The following is a 25,152-nucleotide window of genomic DNA, read 5'->3' on the forward strand; positions in this document are numbered from 1 at the left end:
TTCCTCAAAATTACCAATTCAGGGGCAGCAACCTAACAAACAATTATCTGATTCATCTGAAAATTCCAGGGCAGATAGATCGTGACCTGATCAACAATTTTACTTCCTGTCAGATTTGCTCTTAATGCGGTTTTTGAGTTATAAGCCAAAAACTGCATTTTACCCCTATGTTCTATTTTTAGCCATGGCGGCCATCTTGGTTTGTTGGCTGAGTTACCGGACACATTTTTTTAACTAGATACCCCAATGATGATTATGGCTAAGTTTGGTTAAATTTGGCCAAGTAGTTTCAGAGGAGAAGATTTTTCTAAAAGATTACATAGATTTACGAAAAATGGTTAAAAATTGACTATAAAGGGCAACAACTCCTTAAGTGGTCAACTGACCATTTTGGTCATGTTGACTTATTTGTAGATCTTACTTTGCTGAACATTATTGCTTTTTACAGTTTATCTCTATCTATAATAATACTCAAGATAATAACCAAAAACAGCAAAAATTCCTTAAAATTACCATTTCAGGGGCAGCAACCCAACAACAGAATGTCCGATTCATCTGAAAATTTCAGGGCAGATAGATCTTGACCTGATGAACAATTTTACCCCCATGTCAGATTTGCTCTAAATGCTTTGGTTTTTGAGTACTAAGCCAAAAACTGCATTTTACCCCTATGTTCTATTTTTAGCCATGGCGGCCATCTTGGTTGGTTGGCCGGGTCACTGGACACATTTTTTAAACTAGATACCCTAATGATAATTATGGCCAAGTTTGGTTAAATTTGGCCTAGTAGTTTCAGAGGAGAAGATTTTTGTAAAAGTTAACGCAGGACGACGACAACAGTGGACGCCGGACGCCAAGTGATGAGAAAAGCTCACTTGGCCTTTCGGCTAGGTGAGCTAAAAATATGACTTTAATTTTGTACATTTATGGAAGTAGTTATGCAATTTACTAATATCAATCAAAGGCTAACATAAACAATATATGATAATCTATCTATTTTGAGGGTGGTATAGGTTTATTTTCGCGCAAGGTGATCGCCGTTTTTCATTTCACGTTTCAACATGTTTTTACTTTTTTATTTGACGTTCAGTCGTGCAAGGCAGGTGGCTCGTTCAATGTGTTCTGCTGATCTAATTTTACCTGCATCATGATTTTCAAATGCTTCATCTGCGTGCTCAATATTTTTCAAATAAATTTCAAATACTAGGTAGAGATTGTCAAGAAAAAAATTGATTGAATTTTGTTTTTTGATAAGGCAGAAAGGTCTATGATGTTCCTTTATTTGCATTTTAAAGTTAAGAAGATCGTAATATACATTTTTAAAAGCCTTAAACCATTATCATAAATGTGTTTACTAAATCAAGAATATCATGTAAAACTGAGAGTTTATTTATATACAAGAGGACAGTGACTCAGTCACAAAAGGTTCACATCAGAGTCTTTATTTTTCATGCAATGCTCATGACAGAAATTATTTCATGTTCAAAGTGAAATTATGTCTCATTTCACCCTTTTTCCGTGCAAGCTACCCCTTTACCACCCTCTTTTTCTAATGTATCTGTTATAATAATGAATTTCCCTTTTTTTACTCCAATTGAAGGTTTGGAAACCAAAAAAGTCATAATGGCATTCCAAATACTATAGAGTGCTGTAATAAGAGGAGGTGTGGTGATAAATATAAGATAAATAAATACACATATTAAAAGTTTTTCCCATAACACTCATACCTACCTTGGTCACAATTGGTTCCTTTATAGCCAGTTAAACAAGCACATTTATATCCACATAGTTCAGATGTACATGTACCAAAAATACATGGCTGGCTCAAACAATGGTTTATTTCTGAAAGAAGAAAAAACATAATAAATGAACCTTAATAATATTCAGCATTTCTATTTTAAAATGTTTAAACTTTCTATTCACTTATGTAAAAAGTTTTTGAATGACCTTCTACAATCAACAGAATTTGCATGCAATCTTGTTTTAAGAAAAGATTATTTTATTCAAAATGCCAGTTGAGCTTTGAATGGTACATATTGCTTTCTATTTTCAATGTGAATTTTTAAAAATATTGGAATTGTTGATGATTTGTGTTTAGAAATTGAACACATTTTGGTAAATTCTAATTCTGAATTGGAGTTATCCTCCTTTGTTCATAACTGTACATTTGTCATGTTTCTGATTGAATGTCAGAACTACGCTAAGTACTAACATTGAACTATGGTAATGTTGACACTTATTGTAATTGTACAACCTACCAGTACAAACAGGAATAACACCCGACCATATTCCTCCACGCATACAATTCAATACAAGGTCACCACTTGTTTTCTCATAGCAATCATTGCATCTATAGGTAGCTGTGTTACTGGGGTCAAAACCAGATACTTTTAGTTCTGCATTTGGAACAGGTGCAGGCTCAATACAAATTAAAGCTGCAATTACAAAATTCAGAAAAAATACAGAAGTTGTAGTAGTTACTGTTAATTATCCTTTTCTTAAATGCAATAGACCTACTAGCTGGAAAATCACTCTTTCATAAAACATCTTAAAATTTATATGGGTTATGAGGCCTTATTTTCAAAATTATTTTTTTTGACTCCAAAATATTTTACTGGTCTAATTCTGGGCCATATTAAGGCACAGTGGTTAATCTTAATTGAATATTAGAATTTTCTGCAAAAACTTTTTTGTGGTTTGTTTAAGAAAGTTAAGTCTAATAGTTTTGCTGATTATATCCTTTTTTATATTTATGATAGAAAAAAATCCTTCACAAAATATTCATGTTTTTAAAGACTTAATAATTTATATATTTTGACAAAGTATTAAACATAATCACATATCTTAAGAGAAAATATGTTGAAACTGAGATCAGAAAAAGAGTATACTTCAAACATAAAAAACACAATACATACCGACTTTAATACTATCTGTTGTTGCTATAGTAACCTTATCTGTTGAATCAGTCCCCTGACAGACATACCCAGCTTCATCTGCTTGTTCCACATCGGCAATAACAAGAGACGGAGTCGTCACTGTGCCACCAGACAATCTGGGATTACTATCTATATCTAATTTACTGCCATCTTTTAACCATGTGACCTGAGAGGGTTTTCCTGATGTTACTTCACAAGAGAGAGTAACTTTTGCATTTAAATGAACTTTGTACTGGGTTGTAGGAGCATTGAGTATAAGAGGAGCTAAAAAAAAGAATAAGATCGAAATAAAGAATCAATCTGAAAAGTACAACAAATAATCATCCAAAATACATTTTAATAAATCAAATGATAGTACAGCATAAAAACAGGTAAAAAAAGTATTCTATGGGATATTCTTAAAAGTCGAAAAAGTATGACTGAGGGGATGAGCATGTCAACGTATATTTGTTCCACCTACATGTAACAGACGTTCCACTGGAAACTTTGTTATAAACAATGTCATAATACCTGTACCTGTTGGAACAAATATTCTATACCATTTATTCCGTTAGGAACATATACTGTAATATTTATTCCTGTGGAAATAATATTCCAGAATATTTTTTCCTTTTGGAACTTATATTATAAAGGAACTTATATTCCGTTACAACTGTCAAGGCAATTAGACTGGAAAGCTTTATTATTTTTGAACTGTGACTGAACCAAATAATGTCTAAAGAAATGACAATTATATTTTAGCTATTGTCAAATGATTTTACTGATTTAACTCTACATCATTAGTGAAAACATAAATTTATCCAATAGATACTTACGCTTCACTGATAATTGTAAGCATTTAGTCTTTGGTGTATTGCCTAGTGTGGTCGTATGGAGGACATCACAGCAAATGGAATGTCCATTGTTTGCTTCTACTGGTGCCCAGTTTAACCTACCAGTAACAGTATAAGATTTCCCACCTTCATTGTCAACAGTACTTGTTGAAAACTTGTCTGTCCCAAATTGTGTATTGGTGTTTTGATTTCTCATGGTCATTACACCTGCTGGGTAGCCATTGGCTGAGTGACAGGTCCATACCCTAGACACTCCTGATGTTACAACAGTCGGGCCATCCAATGTCGGTGCCTCTGGTGCAACTACAAAATCAAAAATATCTCATCTACATCATCTAAGATTACTTTGTCATAAAACCTGAATCATACCTGCCAACTTTTCAAAATGTCCATGGGGGTTTTACATGCAAGATGGCTCTTGTAGTTCTACAAAACTTTCATAGGGGCCTTAAAGTATCTTTTAATGTTGTTTTTTTGGCTTCATCATAATTTGACAAGCCTATAGCCATTGCAAAATTAATTGTTTTGTTTAAAATTGAGGACAAAATTGCTTATACAAAATTTCCATTTGGGAGCCACCATGGGGGAAATCCCCCACAAATAGTGACAGTTGGCAGGTATGCTGAATACAGAACCTTTCAACCCATCTATAGTAAAAATTGTTTAAAACATAAGCATAATTATTCTTAAACCCACAAAAATTGGTACACACTAAAATAAAGTAAACTTGACAATTAAATAAAAACAATTGAAATAAAAATACATTTTTGTTTGCATTCTTCAAACTTTTAAATATCAAAACTTTTTTTAAATGATAACTTCTATAGATATGTAACCCTTATTAGTAGAAGCTAATTTTCTTCAATTTTCATTCATCTAAAAATCAATGCTACATTTCAAATTTGTTTGATCTTATGGACATAATTGATGGAACTAAAATTTTATTCGACAAAATTGTAACCTTGAATTAAAAAAAAAAATTGTAAAAAGACATGGAAAAACATTGATATAAAAAGTTTTTGAGTAACTTACAATTGACTATGAGCTGTTCTGTGGTACTTAGTGGACTAGTTAAACCATTATCTGCCTGACAGGTGATGACCTTCAAATGATGTTCTAGGCTAGCAACAAAGTTCAAGGTCGATGTTACAGTATAACTGTTTGTACTGGGTGAAACTGTCTTATATGAAACACCAGTGTTAATTTCCGCCCCATCTTTGAACCATTTGACTGTTGGTTCAGGATTACCACCATTGGAGGTACATGTTAAAGTTACAGCGTTTCCCAAAACTATTGTATTTGTTACAGTGATGACTGGCTTTCCAGGAGGTACTACAGAAACAAAAAGTGAAAAAGTAGTAAAATAATCTCGTACCGCAAACTTGTATCATTCAATGGATAATTGCTTAGCCCAAATCATATTTGTTCTCATTCTCTTTCACTCCATTTCATGTTCCCACCACACACATTCGCACCCTTTTATAAAAGTTTTGTTTTGAATATGTTTTTAATCACGATTAAGAAAGTGTATTGCTATAAAAATAAATGTAAGGTTTTTTTCTTGTTTTAAAATAAAGTGACATTTTAATCAGGTAAACAGATTTTCTTATGTGAATTGTATTAAATTTGACAAAATGAATATCAAGATGCTGTGGTATAGTGGTCTGGGCATTGGACTACAAATACAAATGTTTCTGGTTCCATCCCAATTCTGATTTACTTTGTTATTGTATAATGTTTTATCAAATTTATGATGCAACAGGATTTTTTAATTTCATTTATTCCAAAAATTAACTTAGTTAAAAATCTGAGTTTTATTCTTATGCATACATGTTATAAATTCTTTTAATACATTCACACTTCGACTGATAAATAAATGTTTTTAAACGATTATATATATGTGTCTCAAATATTATTATCTGTTTTCTTATTTAACTCAGTAACTGGATGACTGGTATTCATGCCTAACCACAAGTTCTATGGCATTGGCTTGTGAAATTGCTCTTGGTGGGTCTCATTGGGGTCTAAGCGTGACGCGGGACTGCCGATTTTTTGTAAGTGTGACACGTGAAAGTCAAATTATTGTGTCATGAAAATGGGAAATGAGGTCTAGCAGGACCTGGGAAATGATAAAAAAATGAGAATTGCTTACGTACATAGTATAAGCGGGATACGGGAATCTGACAAAACAATAAGCGGGATCTGGGTTCGGAACTCCCCAATGAAACCCCCTCTTGGGCTTGTAAAATACAGTCTACAAGCCAACAGAATCCAACTAAAATTTTCAATGAAGAAGAGAAGGAGATGAAATTTCACTTTAAAAAGAATCTTCAAAATAAAAAATTGACTATATAATATCAAGGATTACTATACAAATCCTTGATAATATATTACTGCCCACAAAATATATATATATATATATAAAAGTAAGCAATTTTGCCGGCTTGAATTAAGGCATTTTAATCAGAAACAGAAAAAAAAGCATGCTGTCAAAATTGCCATTGCTTAATCTTTTTAAATATCACAAAATTAATAATTTAAAATCTTCTTAGTTTCTAATTACCCCAAAAAAATATATTGAATTAAAAATTATTGATTTAGGAATATTGATTAATAAAAATATACATATTTTCATATTTAAATCTAAAAAAGTATCTAATAATTCAACCGGTATTTGAACAAACCAAGTGGGCGAACGAACCCGATACCAGTCCCCCCTTTTTTTCGGTGAACCAACAAAGGCTGTCAAAGACAAAGGTACCTAAAATATGAACTTCTGTTTATAGTTGTCGGTTGTGTTCTGTGGAGAAGATATTGTGTATGTGTAAAGGGAAAGAAAGCTTAGCTTAGAGTCTGATTTACATAAACTCATTCCAGAAACGCTGCTGCCGTTTTGTATCAAATAATCTGCATCTCCCGCCAATTTGTATCAGTTGCCTCCCTTACAACACCTGCGAAATTTTCTTTAGGTGTCATACCACCAATTAAAAGTCCCTATCTGTTCAACCAAATTTTGCAATTTTCACAGCTTTCTAAATATTTTACCTTAAGTTTAACTTCATAGAAACTAGGTATATCCTGAATTGTGCAGGTGTCACCTTTCTGCATGCCAATTTTCAACATACATTCAAAATCATATAAGAAAGCAGAGAGCTTCCGAAAGGAGGTACCACTAAAAATAACCCCTGGTTTTCTGGAAATCTTAAATTAGTATACTATGGAGCGCATTAATCCTCAATTTTTAATGCAAACTCATAGACAGATAAATTTTGGCTCAAAATGGTCTTAATATATTTCTCTTTCAACAAAACTTTCATTTCTGCAAATTTGTTGTTTAGTTTAGGTGAACAATGACATCAAATGCACTATTTTTTGTCCGAGTAGGCCTACTTTCACGTTCTAAATTTGAGGGAGTAATTGGTGGTATGACACCTAAAATCACATATTAAATTTGGGCTTAGAAAATTATTTAATCTACTCTTTTTCTATTGTCAGTTGTATCTGATTTGTTTTGGCACCAACCTCCAGTCATAAGCTGTGAGATATTTAAGATTGATTATTAAAAATAAAAAGGGGGAGGGCAGGCTACAATAAGCTAAGTCTGCCCATGTCACTCACAGTGACAATGTTGATACTGATAGTACTGTAACCTGGTCAGGGCAATCTCTGTAATCTGTAATCGTAATTCTGCCAATCTAGGCACACCTCCATTCACACAGAGGAAAATGTCAATACGCAATATAACACAATACAACGCGCATCACTTCATATATTAAAATTTTCCGCCACCTCAAGAATTTATGTTACATACACAAAATAAAACATTAGAAAAAACTTTGATAGAAATAAAACTAAAATGTTCTTTGAATACAAAAACAACTCATTCTGGGACCATGTGTGCCCGATATGTACTTCAGTGCAAGGCCAATCTTTCTAAACTACACTATTAAGCAATTAGAAGTTAGATTTTCTACTGCCTTGCTTATCTATATTAGCTAATAAAGCATAGGTGTTGACTTATTGATAGTCCCAGGTGTAACCAGAGACATAACATACAATAGTAATCTTAGATTGATTTAACCAAAAGCAAAAGTATGACAAATATCAATCGGCCTAAAAAGAGTTAGTTTATTTCGTATCAGTTTTACTATGAGTTTTTGGTTTTTGTATTTCTGTATGTATATATATATATGTTTAATTAAGGTCCAATTATTCTGACTAGCAGACAACAATCATGTAGTCTTAAGGCGGTTTATATCCTCGTAGAAAACATCAATCTATACAGCTTTTTATTTATTGTATATAGACCTTTTAATATTTATCAAAGTTAGTTATCAATGATTTTCTAGTATCAAAACAAAGTCACATTAATATTATTTCTTATTTTCTTTCATCGGGATATTTGCTTGTTTGTTAGCAGTTGTTTTTGTTTATTTGTTGGGTTTGGGGTTGGGTTTTTTTGGCTGCGGGTTTAATTTTTTATCATAAGTTTGACCAGTTTTGGGGTGTGCGCGAAGGCAAAGACATATATATAACAAATTATGACTCTGTTAAAAGGAATACAATTTAATAACCGTAATTTTAGAAGTAAGTAAAGTAAAAAAAAATCAGCAATCATCCGCGTTTTGGTAAGAGATTACATCATAAGTATTAAGTTAGAATATGATCTTGTCACCGGCATTCTTTTTGTCTTTTTTGTGCAACTTGAATATACATTGTACCTGCTTATTTTTCTTTGTGTTCCTTTATGCGCAAATGTATCATGAATAGGCACATGAAGAATAAGATTCCGGGCAAACCAGTGCTATGGGCTTGTATAAAGGTATATGAATATAAATTATATAAGGAACCGTAATGAAAAAGCGTTTGCAATTCGCTTCGCGTTTTTTTTTGTTGTTGTTTTTTTTTTGGGGGGGGGGGCTATTTAATTTAATTTTTTTTTTTTTTTTTTTTTTTGGGGGGGGGGGGGCTTTTATAGTGTCAAGTATACTGCCGGATATTTGTTTCATGAGCATATTAATTATGCATTAACATAGTTGATCTCTCGTGCTGTGAGGTTGATTAAAAAGTTTATCCGAGCATGAGGTTTGCATACTCGTGTAATTATAGTGTATTAATTCTTCAAGATATGTCTCTCCCATGCATGTATTTACTAATTCACCTTTTATTTTCCACCCCTTTTTGAATACGAAAATTGTTATGCAGTCCGTCCGAAGTTGTTTGCTTTTCGGCACATTATTCAGGCTATACAAATATCTTAATGGTTCCATTTATTCTGGGTTTTTTTTACGGAAATGTAGGTTTTTTTTGTAATAATTCGCGTAGGACATCATAGCTACAAGTTATAATTGGTTAAACTGCAGTCCATTTTAACGTCGGACTTGATATCAACAAAATAATCCTATTTATTTTTACACGTGTGCATGAGCGGATTATCTTTATTTATTTTCTGTGTTGTTTTGGGCAGCCTCTTAAAATAATGCACGAAGTTTTCGTTTGCAGTATAGAATAGAATAGAATAGAATATTTTTATTCACCAAATTAGGGCCCCAGGAGGGCATATAGCATACAGACAATATTGTTATAAACAATAACATATGCAATACACAAACAATAAAATATATGTAAGATTGTGTTATAAAAATAATAAAAGAAAATAATAATCCCACAGAAAATACACTCAACAAAATAGTAGCAATGTATTATTATTCAATGAATACTATGTTGACATTGACTCAAGTGCACCCGGTAAGTGTATTTTCACTTTGAAAAGACAAACATGAGGCATTAGTAGCTTTTGCGGAGAAATTTCAATATAAAAAATGCAAAAAATATAAAAAAAAAAAAAGAAAAAAAAAAAGAAGCAATTAAGCACTCGCACATTTGACTATGAGGTATACTGCAAATAACAAGTATATTTGATAAAGGATATTTAATATGACTTATCTGCAGAAAGCACCAAGAGTCGGTGCTTAAGGGGAAGTCCTTACTTGTACTTAATGCAGATGAGTCAAATTCCTAAATTATTAAAATATATTTTAAAAGCATATGATTGTGCAGATTTTTATAAACTTTAAAAGTACTAAGTAGTTCAAATACATAATTTTTAAAATGAGGACAGTACTGCAAGACTATTTTTCAAAATGCTTTCTGAGTTTACTAAAATTACAGTATCAAAGCTTAAGTTGTGTACTTCGAAGTAATAACAACATTATTTCTTATTTCTACTAATACTATCAGTGACTAAGTTGTAACTGTTTCTTCAATGATAGCCCCCCGTTTACTGAAGACTTCGAGAACAAATTTGATAAATTATAGGGAAAGGTTTGAATTGTTTAAAATGATGGAAGTATTATAATTACTCTCTAAAACTCGAAGTTCAGTTAATCTAACAACTATTAGTTAAACAAATTGACTTAAAATTGATCCTACAATTTAGAGAAAAAAGTTCACGATTAAAATTCATCAGATGAAGTATTTCAATATTAAAATAAAAGGAGTGCAAAATCGAGAATAAAAGAGAGAGAAAAGGGAGTGCAATCATGACATCAAATAGAAATTGATTTCAAAGCCAGTTTGTTTTTCAAGTCAAAAACTTATTGTATTAGTCATTAATTCACACATTGATAAAAAAAAAGTCCCCCCAATGCGTTTTTGTTGAGAAATAGCTAAAATAATAATTACCTTGTTCACAACAACTGCCATAGTATCCTGTCGGACAGAAACAATTTTTGTTATCAGATGTGCCTCCATTTTGACATTTGTTAGTATTACAATAGTACACTTCATAGCCACATTCTTCCGTGGCACATGTAGTAAACTCGAAAGGACAGGGAGCATAGTTCTCATAGAGCCACATAGAACGTGTTCGATATGTGTAGCCGTTACACTGCTTTGTACATGGACTAAAAGCCGACCAGTCCCCGAATTCGCAGTTACATTTGTACCAGTTTAAGCTGTTGAGTGTGCACTCCCCGCACCACACCACTTGGAACATCAAAAGTCCACATATTATTTGAAGGATCTAGAAAGAAAATCGAGAAAATTATAAAGTTTTAATCCAATATTTTCAAATGTTGTTATAATTCGATTCTTACCACATAGTTGGACTTGTAACAATTTCGACTCAAATCTCAGTATGATATTATCGATATAATTTGAAAGGAAAACGAGCTTAAAACTTCCTTAGTATACTAGTCAAGAAAAGAAACGATACACGACTTTGAAATAAAATTTATCAAAAAGTATTAAATATAAAACAAAATGAGATATACTATTTTAAAAAGCTTTCATTTGCAATGTATGCACATGTGATAATGAAAATCAAAACTTGTCGGAAAGTATCTAAATTCCGTGTAAACGAGCATAGGGTGCAAATTAGTTTTGCGGAAAGTTGAATAAAAAATCGACAGATAATTTTTCTAAGTACTAAATAAAATTTCTAGTTTGTTTAAAAATGTTCAATATGCTAATCAAGTTATGTTCATGTTGTAATTAATGGGTTGAAATATTGTTTTTTTTTCAAATTTTTGGGAAAAAAGTGTTTTTTGAAATCTCAAATCAATGTTTTAGATATGAAAACAACACCCAGTAAATTTGGAACCTTTCGGATGAGTTTTAAGATTTTTACCGCTTTTTGAATATCACTTTACACATACTGTCTATGCACTGTAAAAATAGTGCTTAGAATTTAAACATGTTGCAAGACTTATGTGCTTAGGAAAGTGTTTAATTTCTAAGCATTAAAAACTAAACATGTTTTGGCTCTCAGCACTTCGCACTAAACATGTTTTGGCTCTCAGCACTTTGCAATAAACATGTTGTTGTGCTAAACATGTTTAGCTACATCGTCAAGTATATGAAGCTAAACGTGTTTAAATTCTAAACACTTTCAATATTTAGACACTTTCCTAAACACGTTTAGAATTACAACACATTTAGGCAGAAGACGGCATGCATACCACGTGCTAATTTTTGAGCGGGAAGAAGAAACAAAGAACCCGAAGTCAAAGGCCACGCTGTTTACTTCTGACCATAACTGACCGTAACTTAACTGTTTCAGAAAGGTAAGGAGTTATAATTATACTGATTTTTATTTTGTACTGCCAATTTTAAATGATTATTGACAGTTATAAGTATTATGTACAAGTACACTACCGTATAGTCAATGCAGGAGAAGAAAAAGGGGGAACCATCCCACGAAACAAGTGCTTGTAAGAGATTTTAGTGTTCAAACTATCTTGTGTAAAGATAAGAGTTGTTTAATGTTCTATCATGCAAGCTAGCACTTTATATATATATATATATATGTGTTCGTGAGGACAATTTTCATTTGGTACTCCTCGACAGATTATAATGGAACATGAAGGGAAGCGGAATCTGCCGAGTGCATCATTCGCAAAACCAGTGTCATATCGAGTTCATTGTTTTAGTAAACACTTCCTAAATGCACAATCAACATTTGCTCAAAATAAATAAAAAGATGCTTGTTTTTCTTCAATAGTTATAAGCCGTTGTGCTTTCTTATATTTTTATTGATATGTATTGTTTTATTCTAGATGAGAGAAGTGCAGAGGAAATCATTTGTCTTGACATGCTAAAAGAGGAGATAATGCACAGTAGCAACTATATTGCTAGGTAAGAATCCGAAGTGTATTTGATTTTCAAAATGTCAATATATATTTGATGAAATGAATGATATTAAGCATGAAAAGAAGTTTTATATTAAAAATATCAATTTACTCATCAGTACATTTATGCTTTTATACCACGGTTCTAATGTTGTTATCTTGATCTTAAATCATGCATTTACTATTTGGTGTTGTAGTTCGTATACTTATATTTTTAGATTAATTCTACTTAGTTGCTTATCAATATTTTTCTATTTTTATAGGCCAGTGACCAGCAGTTGGGTACTAAGAAAGGAGAAGCTCTTATTGACTTGTAAAATGAAAACAGGACATTTTCAAATTGTTTTGATTGTCAATATTATGTATATGTACGTTGCTATGAATTTATGATTTTATGAGTTTATATTTGATTGTGTTCAATGATTAACTGGAAATAAACAATTACATAAATTCCTTTGTTTCATATCTTGTAATTTTGTTTTTAATCCTAGAATTAGTATAATAATAATTTCATTTCAAAAGTTCTAGACTGTTTAATGAATATTTTAAATGAAGAAAAAATGCAATAGTCGAATGTTGACAATTGAATTAAAGAAAATACTCATTCAGATTGAAAAGGTATTAGTCACAATCAATTTGAATTGGAAATTCAAGTTTCTTAGTTTGATGCGTTTGGCTCCTTTTGTGATGGTATGAACACATGTAGTATTGAAAGCTATCATACGTTTTACAGTCTAGTCTTCCGGAATATTAGTTTATTTGGGGTCTAATGAAGTAACTAAAACGATAAACATGTTTCTTCACGACCCTTTATGGTCTAAACATGTTTACATTCAAAACACTTCACAGCTAAACATGTTTCCTGACAAAACACTTCAGAACTTAACATGTTTCCAGATACAACACTTTACAACTAAACATGTTTACAGTCTAAGCACATTTTAGCAAAACATGTTTCTAGTCTAAACACTTTACATCTAAACATGTTTACAGTCTAAGCACTTTATAGCTTGACACGTTTAGGCTGTTAGCACATTAAATATTAAACATGTTTAGATTTAAAACATGTCAAAAATCGGTTTCACAAATGTGTTTAGGAAAGTGTTTAGGCTCTAAACACAATTTTTAGAGTGTGGTAAATCAGTTGATAATGTATACATTTTAACGATTTCTCGTGGGGCCGAACTTTACTTAACAAATAAACAAAGAAACTGTATGATTTTTAAAAACAAATTGATGGCAAACATTGTCTTTACTTTTAAATGAGAGGTTGGCATCATTAATTGGAACTTCTGTTTTTAAAATTGTCGTTTTATGTAAATTAAAAAAAAAAAAAAAAAATCGCGAAAAAACGTCACGAAAGCAAAAAGATATTTTTTTTAAACGGATTTATATTTCCATAATGATTAAGTATTACTACATGTACCTTCAATATTGTTCCAATGAACGGAAAACTTTATCTTTAATTTGAAAAAAAGTCTTGTATCGTTTCTTTTGTTGACTAGTATATATATACATGAAAGCATTGAAAGTAATTATGTATCATTCAAAAGACCCATCTTTTTTCTTATACATATTTTTATTTTGTGTATTTCTTTCGTATTTTACAAATAGAAAACAGTTGACATTATAATTGAAAATCAAGCAAAACATATTATCAGAGTTCCTTTGAACACTAAAACTAGACAGCAATATGTATATTTTTTTAAGAATCTAACCTACCATGTTTAGCTGAAAAAAGCCTCTGACTTCTATCAATCTAGAACATTACCCACTCTAAACGCGCGGCCGGTACCTGTAGCAATATATAGTTTAAACTTTTTGTTTTTTCTTTATTAAAATAATTACATTTTTCAAATAAGAGGCAACTCATCTGATTACAAAAATAACAAAAGAAAAAAAACACCACAAAAATAATTAAAAATCTAATTTGGCACAGTTTCTAGTTGTTTAAAACTAATATTACTCTGGTACAGTTGTACGTGTTTTGAAATTTGTTTTTTTAATTATATATAATTAAGTACTGATATCGAAGGTCATTACATATCTAAATTACAGTAACTGTACATAACAAAAATAAAACCAATGACAAAAAAAGTATATATAGGAACATAAGTATTTTTTTTCCAACTATAAAAGCCATAGGGCTTGAACCCGTTCTAATTTATAAATTTTATCTCTCTATATAGTTGGCAAAAAATGAAATAAGTAAAAAAAATAATCATAATTTGAGAAAAATAACCGTATAAATAGCACATTCTTATATTTTTACAACTATAGATCTTGTGTTGCTGATAAGGTTTGTTGTTTACAGTTTCTATCTACTACAACTATAGTTTTTTTTAGATATTAGACGTAAGGCATTTAGATAATATTAAGAAGTCAATTGACGATTTATGCCATTTGACTTATTTGTAGATTTTGTAGGTTTTGATTTGTTATACTGCTAAACGATCATCTCTGTCCGCAATAATTTACATTTTAGAAAATGTGTAAAACTCTCCTTCAAGGTCCAATAACTCATGTAAGTGGTTAATTGTCAATTTTGTCATTTGACTTATTTGCAGGCCTTTCTTGTTGAAATGATGTTCTCTCGATCTATATCTACTGATTTGTTTCTGCAAAAAATGCAAAATTTAGGAATTCATCATTCAAAAGCAATTACTCTTATAAAGGGTCAATTACAGATTTCAGTCTTTTGACTTATATGAAGACTTATATGGTAATTTTTACCTTACAGTTTCTCACTATCTATAATATATTTTAATAATAAAACAAAAATTGCGACATTTAAGGAACTAAACATGGACTGTCCTTTCGACCCCCACCCCACCCCCTGAAATTCATAGAAGATAACCCTTGACCTTCTTATTATTTTTACCCTAACAGTCCTGCTTTCAACTGTTGTAGCTTTTGAGATATGATTTGAGAAACTAGTTTTTTTACTGCGTTTCTAATCGAAAACTGGTTAAATATATCAGGTATAAAAATGAAAGAAAAAAATATTCAGGTAAGATAAAAAAAAAAATTAAAAAAAATACCCTCAATTCATTCGGAATTTCGCTCGAAACCTATACACCCCGGTTAAATTGCACTTTCATTGTTAACAACTGATATATAATCAGCTTTTAAAAAGGTTTAAAAAATAACCAGTAAATAAAAGATGTCGTGTATTTATAATTTAAAAAACAGTGATTGTTATTTCTTGTCAGATTGACATGTCAAAGTGTTATTATACATTATTGAACATTTTGTCAAAATTGTATTACACAAAATGTTATTGCGTATATTGAAGACAAAAAATATCTCAATACTTAATAAGAGAAAACGAACATATAGAATAACTACCGTTATAAATTATAGTCCAAATTCCTCAGATTTTTCACAATGATTGCCGCTCGAAAGGATATATGTTGTAGATGATAGGAACATCACATAACAATGTATCTCCTTTTGGAAACAGCATACATTGAATCTGTGAAGAGCATTACTTTACTAAAAAGAGAGCATGTATTTTCACTGTGAAGAGCTATGACTGACTTTGTTAAGAGCATTCCTTGACTATATGAAGAGCATTTCTTGGTCCCGTGAAGAGCATTCATTGGCTATGCGAAGAACATTCTTTTATCCCGTGAAAAACATTCTATGACCCCGTGAACAGCATTCATTGATTATGTGAAGAACATTCGGTGTATATGTGAACAGAATTCCTTGACCCCCTGCGAAGGGTATTGGTCAACTATGTGATGGGGATTCTTTGACCCCGCTAAGAACATACATTGACCTGTGAAAAACACTCGTTGACTATGGTGATAGCATTCATTGGCCAATGAGGAGCATTTCTTGTCCCCGTGAGGAGCATGTTTTTTTTAACTATATATGAAGAGGATTCCTTGGCCTCGTGAAAAGCATTTATTGACTATGAGAAAAGTATTCTTTGGCCCCGTGAAAAGCATTCATTGACTATGCGAAGGGCATTCATTGACTATACGAAGGGCATTCATTGGTCAAGTGAAGGGAAAACCTTAGTTAAGCGAAGAACATTCATTGTCTATATGAAGAGCAATCCTTGACCCTGCGAAGAGCATTATGTGAGGCTATGCTAAGAGCACCCTTTCTGTGACTATGTAAGAAAATATTCCCTGGTCCGTGAAGAGCATTCAATGTGCATTCACAGTGTGGTGTACAAGTTTTGGAACAAGCTATATCAAAATTATAGAAAACTTCATCAAATCTAACCCACAATATTGACAATTGTATGTTAAGGGGGTCTTGAGTTGATGACACGGCCGTCCATTACATGTAGGTAAACCAGAAGAAATAACTTTGCATGTTTCGTTTTGTACCGAGAGACGGGACGCGGTTGAAGAGAAGATATATACATGTTTGTATGAAGGAAATCCTGGTTGAAAGACTAGTCAAGTTAAAGATACTTAAAAAAAAAAGATTTTTTGCATATGTCTCAATACTTATAATTAGTCTGTCAAACCTTTTTTTAAAGTTAGGGTTAAAGACAAGTAATAAATATAGATATATATCTTGTTTATTAAAAATACTAATTGTTCGTAAAATTGACGTGTCAAACTAAGATTTAAAATACATTTTCAAAACTGTTTTTTCTTTCTTATTTGTTAACCTAAATCAATGCATCACACACTAGAAAGTAAAATTACAAAAACACCGAACTCCGAGGAAAAATTCAAAAGGTAAAAGTCCCCAAATAAGTGGCAAATTCAAAAGCCGAAACACACCAAACGAATAGACAACAACTGCATGTCATATTTCTGACTAGGTACCGTCATTTTCTTATGTAGAAAATGGCGGAATGAACCTGGTTTTATAGCTAGCGTAACATCTCAATTGTATGGCAGTCGCATCAAATGGAAGATATATAGATTATAAAAACAAGAATCAAGTAAATTTGTCGCCATACTTGTTTTTAAACATATACTAAACTATAATAATAACTATAAATTGGAGAGAAAATGTTGATGAAGTTATGATTTCGGAGTTTTTATGCAATTTAAAACCATTAAAAATCTGTGTCCCACAACTATTTGCTCTTTTGTAAAAACACATTTGATAGGAATAATTATGTTGTTGTGAGACACAAGAGGACCATTAACTTCATGTTTTAAAATATTGGTTTTATATTACATTTCTTAAAGCGCTAACATGCTCTTATTTAATTTAAATGAATCGTTGTCAGCTAGATGCATACAATAATTGTTGTTGATGCAAATTTAATAGCAATTCATTACATGCACTATAATTGAATTATTCTCATTTCATGTGCTCTCATAAATCAAATTATTTTTGATGCCAGTTTCTTGTAAAGGCATTGAAAATTTATTAAAGCTGAAAACCTTTCATCTTTTGCATATTATGCAATAGTTAAATTATCATTTTTGCTCAATATACCATGAAAAATTACCACGGAAAATGAAGTTATCTTAACTTGTTTCCCCGTCATTCCCTTGAGGTGCATATCAAAATGGAAATCGGAAATGTTGCACAGTGTAGCAACCTTAAGCGTTAATAGGTCATATCACGAGAAAAGAATATGATGTACTCTAAGCATTTTTTTCTTAAAAGGCTCTAAACTGTCACAAGTCGAGATTCGATGATTAAGTTATTATATATGTGACATTTTATCAAAAAGAAAAGACTCGGGAAATATCAAAGGGATATACAAATTTGCAAGTCAATGACAAACTGACATCTCCTTGGCAAAAAATAGAAAAAGGTGCGAATTTAAGCATGGATGCAATTTGGGTACTCCTCATAACAGAATCATTGATGGTTTGGAGGTCAGTTCAAACCAATTTTTCTACGATTCGATATGGATTCAAAATGAAATTGGTGGATTCAAATAGTACATAATGACACATTGATTAGAATGTTTACGTTGTTTATCGGTCTATCCGTCCGTTCGCCAAGTTCGTTCGTCCGTCCGTCTGTCCCTTTTCAGGTTAAAGTTTTTGGTCAAGGTAGTTTTTAATGAAGTTGAAGTCCAAACAACTTGAAACGTAGTACACATGTTCCCTATGGTATAATCTTTCTAATTTCAAGGTTCACAGAACATAACAAAATTAATGATAGTGTGCGTGGCAGGCCTGGGGCCATTACATTGCAATGTAATGCATTCCATTACAATTACTTTGTGATTATTCCATTACAATTACAATTACATTTTTTCTCACATGTAATGCATTACATAACAATTACTTTGCCTGTGTAATCCATTACATTACACATTACTTTTTCAATATAAAAACAAAAAGCATTTCAAAAACAGAGGTATATGTACATATGTATACAGTGTTAGGGACATAGACTTCAAATACTGGTTAATTAATATGTCCATTGCACTTTATCATCATAAGTGGTTTAAATGTGATGCCATTAAGAGAACAGCGATCAGTTCTGTACACCTTTCCGGCAATACTTAAAAGCCTTTCTACAGGAGCTTATGTGTGGGAAATGGCTAAATACTTGATAGCTGTATTAACCAAAGAAGAAAGGCACACTGAATTTGACTTCCATTATTCCAGTGCATTGATTGAAATTTCTTCACATGGCTCAGACAAGTAGATGTCAACATCATGTACTGCACCTTACCTGTGTCTATACCCTTTGATTGAGTAGTAGGAGGCATGAAACTGAAAAAGTCACTTTTAAGTTTCTTAGGTGGTGGTAATAAATAAATAAATTATCATATAATTTTGTTTCTAACATTGATCACTTAATCATTAAGACATCATTAAGGATTTCAAAGGGATATAATAAATGTGTCATTAAAGGATTATCTTGTGAAATGCCTAAGGGTTCTGTGAGGACAAACATAAGTTGAGAAGATTTGATTGCAATAAAACATTTTGATATTAATTAGGTGAAATAACAACACAGACAGAACCCAAACCACAGTTTGGTTTAAAAATGTTGTTTAATATATTCAATATTTCATTGAAATACATGTAAGGTGTGTATAGAATTATGAAATTTTCATTGCCATATTTTTTTCATTGATCTATATAGTTTTGTTTGATAGTTTTTTTTAGAAGATTTTTCAAAGACCACATAACACCAAAATATTCCCATATCATATTAAACAAATATCAGAAACCAAGATCAAAGACTTGATATTTTTTACCATTTTATATTTTTTACCTTAATGTGTGTTTTAAAGATTGATGTAATTTATTTAATACAGTAATTAACTGTGACAAAAATTTTATTCCATACTTTCTTTTGTTTTTGTTAATATTTTATTTTTATTATACAATATTCTTCAATTTTATCTATTTTACCAATTTGTAATGAAAAGTAATGTACTGTAATGGAGGCATTACATCAATTTTTAACTAAAGTATTCATTACATTACATGTAATTGTAATGCAGAAAATGTGCATTACAAATTACTTTGCATTACATCCATAAAAAGTAATATTACAATGCATTACAATTACAAATTACCATTACCCCAGGCCTGGTGCGTGGAGCATCCGTGTACTATTGACATATTCGTGTTATAATTTGTTCTAATGTTTTCTGTTACACCTTATTCCCTGATTAGAGGGAGGGTTTGGTGCAGCCAGTATACATGTATTACCTTGCAGCATACTGTTAATGGTTGTCGTGTATTAATTATATCATACTTGTTTTTCGTTTATTGTTTTGTAAAGGTGGTACCTAACACTACAGGGAGATAACAGTGTATTTTTTTCTGATAAATTGGTTGGTTTTAATTTTTTAAATTTTTTATATTTTTATCAAAGGATCAGAGTAAATAATTTGTCAAAATTTTATGACAATTAAACGAGCTAAATCAATTTTGGTGAAGGAGTTGGGTACCACCTTAATTCGGTTCACAACAAGAAGATCAAACTGCAATCAATATATCAGAGGAAACCATTTACTAATTTCATTTTGCTTTCAATGACTTCTAAAAAAAAGTAGGAAACATGTTCAGGAGCAAGAATTCCTCAAACAGATTCCTTTTCTAAATTTGTATTTACTTTCACTGTATGTGTCGTTGTTTACATGTATTTACTGGACTCTATAACTTGCACTATTTGCAGAAAATAAAAAATTGGTTAAACAGATGATTTGTCTCGACCATCGGTGCGTGTTGTTATGTGTTTACTTTTCTATATAGGCTAGAGGTATAGGGGAGGGTTGAGATTTCATAAACATGTTTAACCCCGCCGCATTTTTGCGCCTGTCCCAAGTCAGGAGCCTCTGGCCTTTGTTAGTCTTGTATTATTTTAGTTTCTTGTGTACAATTTGGAAATTAGTATGGTGTTCATTATCACTGAACTAGTATATATTTGTTTAGGGGCCAGCTGAAGGACGCCTCCGGGTGCGGAAATTTCTCGCTACATTGAAGACCTGTTGGTGACCTTCTGCTGTTGTTTTTTTCTATGGTCGGGTTGTTGTCTCTTTGACACATTCCCCATTTCCATTCTCAATTTTATATAAGATAAAAATATAAAGACCACAGTCAGTCATCATTAACCCAATTGATATATTTTCAGATATTTGCAGAATGTGTTTTTTTTATGCCCCACCTACGATAGTAGAGGGGCATTATGTTTTCTGGTCTGTGCGTCCGTTCGTCCGTCCGTCTGTCCCGCTCCAGGTTAAAGTTTTTTTGTCAAGGTAGTTTTTGATGAAGTTGAAGTCCAATCGACTTCAAACTTTGTACACATGTACTTTTAAATTGTCCCTTGTATGAAGATCTAAGACATGCACTTTTTATTGATATATTGTGTCATAATGATATGTTTTTAAACTTGTCTGATGAAGAAAAATTTATATATATGTTTAAAAATACCAATATTTGTAATATTGTTGCCAAAACCTGCAATAACATTTTAACAAGGAAAAACAGTATTTTATATCATTAACTACTGTATTTGTAGTATTTTATAAAACGAATAAGTATTATTTGTATTTTAATAGTCTCTCATAATTCTTTTAAGAATGGCACATACATGTATTTAATTGTTTTAACTATGTTTACTGTATAATTAATTTTATAATTGTATCTTGTTTTAATCATGTTGTATGTGGTGAGACTTTAATAAACTATTGAATCTGAATCTGAATCCCTATGATATGATCTTTCTAATTTTAATGCCAAATTAGAGTTTTTACCCCAATTTCACGGTCCACTGAACATGGAAAATGATAGTGCGAGTGGGGCATTCGTGTACTGAGGACACATTCTTGTTAATAAATGAATTAAGGTTCTTTTATTACAGAATTTAATATCTTTCTTATGTTTACTTAAAGTGAGTGATTGAGTTAGCTTTCATTTGTGTATCTCCTTACAAACCGAAGTGTGTCAGATTATAGTTGTTAATCAAATCAATCAATTTCAATTCACTGTAATTTGTGTTAAGCCAGAATTACATAACAAACGCTTCAGAATATTGTTCAACAAATAGAACGATACCAGGAAAGGAAACATATATTGCATAATTAATCCAGCTTGATTGTAGTTTGGTGGTTGCCTAACGTCCAGTGACAAGATGTAACTAAACAACTAATGAGCAGTTTTTCAATAAGGAACCTTTTGGAATAAATATGGTCGGGAATCACTACATTAACTAGGGTATAAGGGCAATTTATTTCAAGACTTCTGTAAGCATAAAAGATCCTTAGAAATACATGTGGTATAATTTCCAATGATACATCTCTCCACCAGAGAGCAAATGACATAGAGGTAAAACAAGTAAAACGTCACCGTGCCGTCAACAAAAAAGCAAATTTACAACGCATAGAATGAAGGAATATAAAACTCATATGTAAATGCATGAAAAACTAAATGATGAAAAAAACCAATAAGATAATAAAAAGAATAAGAATAGCTTTATTTTAGCTTTATGTGTCAATCACAACGCCCATAAAGAGCAGAATAATTAACACAAATTATGATAGACAGACAAGACAAGACAAATACTTTATTAGAGTCTGACCTCAAAATTGACATACATTTATACATTTATAAAATTACAGTAATATTTAAAACAACATGAGCCACTCTAAAAAGAGTTATGAGAGACTATAAAATTTCTACAAAACACATTATTATCTACAATTATATAAAATACCTTTTCTTTTTAATAATACATCATAGCAGATTTTGGCTAAAAAGTAACACACATTTTCATCAGTGAATAAAAATTTGAATTTATCATCATCAGACAAATTAACAAAATCACAATTAAAAGAGCTAGCATGTCTAAATAAAATAGCTCGTAAATCTGCATATACTGGGCAGTTAATTAAGACATGTTTCTCATCTTCAATAATGTTAATTTTCTTACATTGCTCATTAAAACATAATCTATTGTCAACCATAATGCCTTCATATCGGCCAGTTTCTATTCTCAGAGGTGCAACACCACATCTAAATTTAGCATATGCACTCTTATATTTTCCAGGCATATAAATACATAAATATTTTTCTTTATTAAAACATTGCTTAAACATTCTATACGTTCGCAATTTACTTCTTTCATTGTACATTAAGTCAGAGTACCACTTCTCTTTATATCTACAAAAATTTTCCTTTTCAATTTGTTTAATTGTATTTTTATCAATAGAAAAATCAGTATTACATAAAAACTCCATATCCATTTCTTTAAATTTCACATTGACTCTATAATTCCAATTTCTAAATTTACTATTACATCATTTATTGCCCCATAAGAAAACCTTTTTATTAACTCTACAATGAGACATTTTAGTAAGTCTCGACCATAATCTAAAAATACATGTCCACTGAGATATAATACTGGGCATCCAACCCATATCTCCATATAAGGCTAACTTAGGGGTGTATTTACCCACACCCATAAAAAATCTCATTGCTCTATTTTTTACAGCATTAATACAAGAAAAATCCTGGTGACCCCAAATTGAGGCACCGTATTCAATGACAGACATAACAAGTGTATCAAAAAGTTTTGTAAATGTATCAAATTGAAAACCGCCATTAGCTTTACATTTAGCTATTAATAAACCTAAAGACCTACTTGCAGATTTAGCTACTGCCTTAGCCATACAATTGTAGTCTAAAAATTCTGACAACAGTAAACCTAGATAAGTATAACTAGGAACAATTTCCATATCATTATTATTAAGTACAAAAGTAAAATTTGTCTTTGGTGTAGACTTAGTTCTGAAATGTACAATTTTTGATTTCTCTAGATTTACAACTAAATCATTTTTACAACACCATATATTTAAAGTATCCAACATTTTTTGTAGATCTTTCTCATTTTCTGTTATAAATACAAGATCATCTGCATAAAGTAGTACACAAATTTTTTCATCATCAATTTTTACTCCAGTATCTAATTTTTTAACTTCATCTACAGGGTCATTAATAAAAATGTTAAACAAAATTGGAGACAGAATACACCCTTGTTTCAAACCACATTTAACCTCAAACCAATCAGTAAAATTACCATTTACTTTTACACATGAATATACATTTCTATAAAGTGAAAAAATAGCATTTAACATTTTACTACTTATACCTAAATTTTCCAATTTACCAAAAAGCAAATCCCTGTTTATCCAGTCGTAAGCTTTTTTAAAGTCTATAAATGCTACAAATGTTGATAATTTACGCAATTTACGTGTTTCTATGACAGTAGTCAAAGTAGAAATATATGATATATACAATATGATTAATATTAATTACAATAATGACAAAAAAAAAAATCAAAAACAAAATATCATGGTTTATAAAGTCTTGTACTCATATACAATAAGCACATGGTCAGTGATCCAAGTTCTTTGATACATAAAACGCATTTTACACAATTCATATATACATATTCCAACATCTAAGAAAGCTTAAAACAATAAAATATATTAAAGAATAAGAAATTCATTGCTTCCTTCATCTTGACTGTTACTGAAAGGTCTTCAACAACTAACGGAGAATTTCATACCCAATAGCACAGCACATCTTGGAGGCACCTATAATCGTGATAAAAGAAGAAAGTGTATTATAGATAAACTGCAAAACAAAACTTAAGTAAAATTCCAACAAATTTAAACCCTAAATATCCGACAAAAGACTATGAAATTGATATACAATAAGTACTTATTTAATGGAGATTTTGTGACTATAGTTTAAAAAAATCAATTCCATGTAACGCAGCACAATTTGCAGAAAAAGCAGTAGGAACTTATATAGATCACACCCATTGACAGAATAAGTCACGCAGTCAATAATGATAATAATAAACGTGGCTACAAATATATGGTGTAAGAAAATGAAAACATGCATTTCAATAAATCTCTCTTTTCTGACAAAACGTAATATGATTTATCATTTATTTCAATGTGACTAAATCATAAAGGCTATAGAGTTAGGAAACTGTATATTTCTTTAATTTTTGTACAATTTTGTCTGTGTCTTGTTATTGCCGTCTTGAAACATTTTAAAACTTTTCAAAACTATCATAACATATATATATAACTGCAAAGTGAAGTGCAGTCGGTAAATACATTATTGAGTCATACCCTTCAAATGCCCCGCATATATATTCAACCTAGTTTTAAGTAGGATTTGCATTATCTTTTTTTCTGTTTTGTTTGTGTTCTATTCTTCATTTTCTGTTGTCGATTGGATTGTCTGCTTTTATTGAAATTATAGCGGAAGACTATCAATATTTTCCTTTTTATTTTGACATATTGTACTAACTGACTTTGTGCATAAAAGAAAA

At 31.0% G+C, this 25,152-nt stretch overlaps 1 protein-coding gene and 2 long non-coding RNA genes across 3 annotated transcripts in view; 1 reads left to right on the plus strand and 2 right to left on the minus strand.

Annotated features, from left to right (window-relative positions):
• Positions 1–3,757: 3,757 nt before the first annotated feature.
• Positions 3,758–14,201, minus strand: LOC143057727 (uncharacterized). Its single transcript, XR_012972803.1, has 4 exons — positions 14,122–14,201; positions 10,454–10,793; positions 4,802–5,101; positions 3,758–4,072 (listed from the first exon to the last, which is right to left on the minus strand). It is a non-coding gene; the product is annotated as an uncharacterized LOC143057727 (long non-coding RNA).
• On the plus strand, positions 11,466–12,852 carry LOC143057726 (uncharacterized). Its single transcript, XR_012972802.1, has 3 exons — positions 11,466–11,835; positions 12,328–12,406; positions 12,663–12,852. It is a non-coding gene; the product is annotated as an uncharacterized LOC143057726 (long non-coding RNA).
• An 8,060-nt stretch (positions 14,202–22,261) lies between the features above and the next one.
• LOC143056090 (uncharacterized) overlaps positions 22,262–25,152 on the minus strand; it is a 124,407-nt gene continuing 121,516 nt past the window's right edge. The window contains exon 14 of the mRNA XM_076229175.1: positions 22,262–24,400. The gene's annotated coding sequence lies outside the window, so the exon portion shown is untranslated. The remainder of the gene's footprint in view (positions 24,401–25,152) is intronic.

Source organism: Mytilus galloprovincialis, chromosome 13 (assembly GCF_965363235.1).
Source record: "Mytilus galloprovincialis chromosome 13, xbMytGall1.hap1.1, whole genome shotgun sequence".
NCBI lineage: Eukaryota > Metazoa > Mollusca > Bivalvia > Mytilida > Mytilidae > Mytilus > Mytilus galloprovincialis.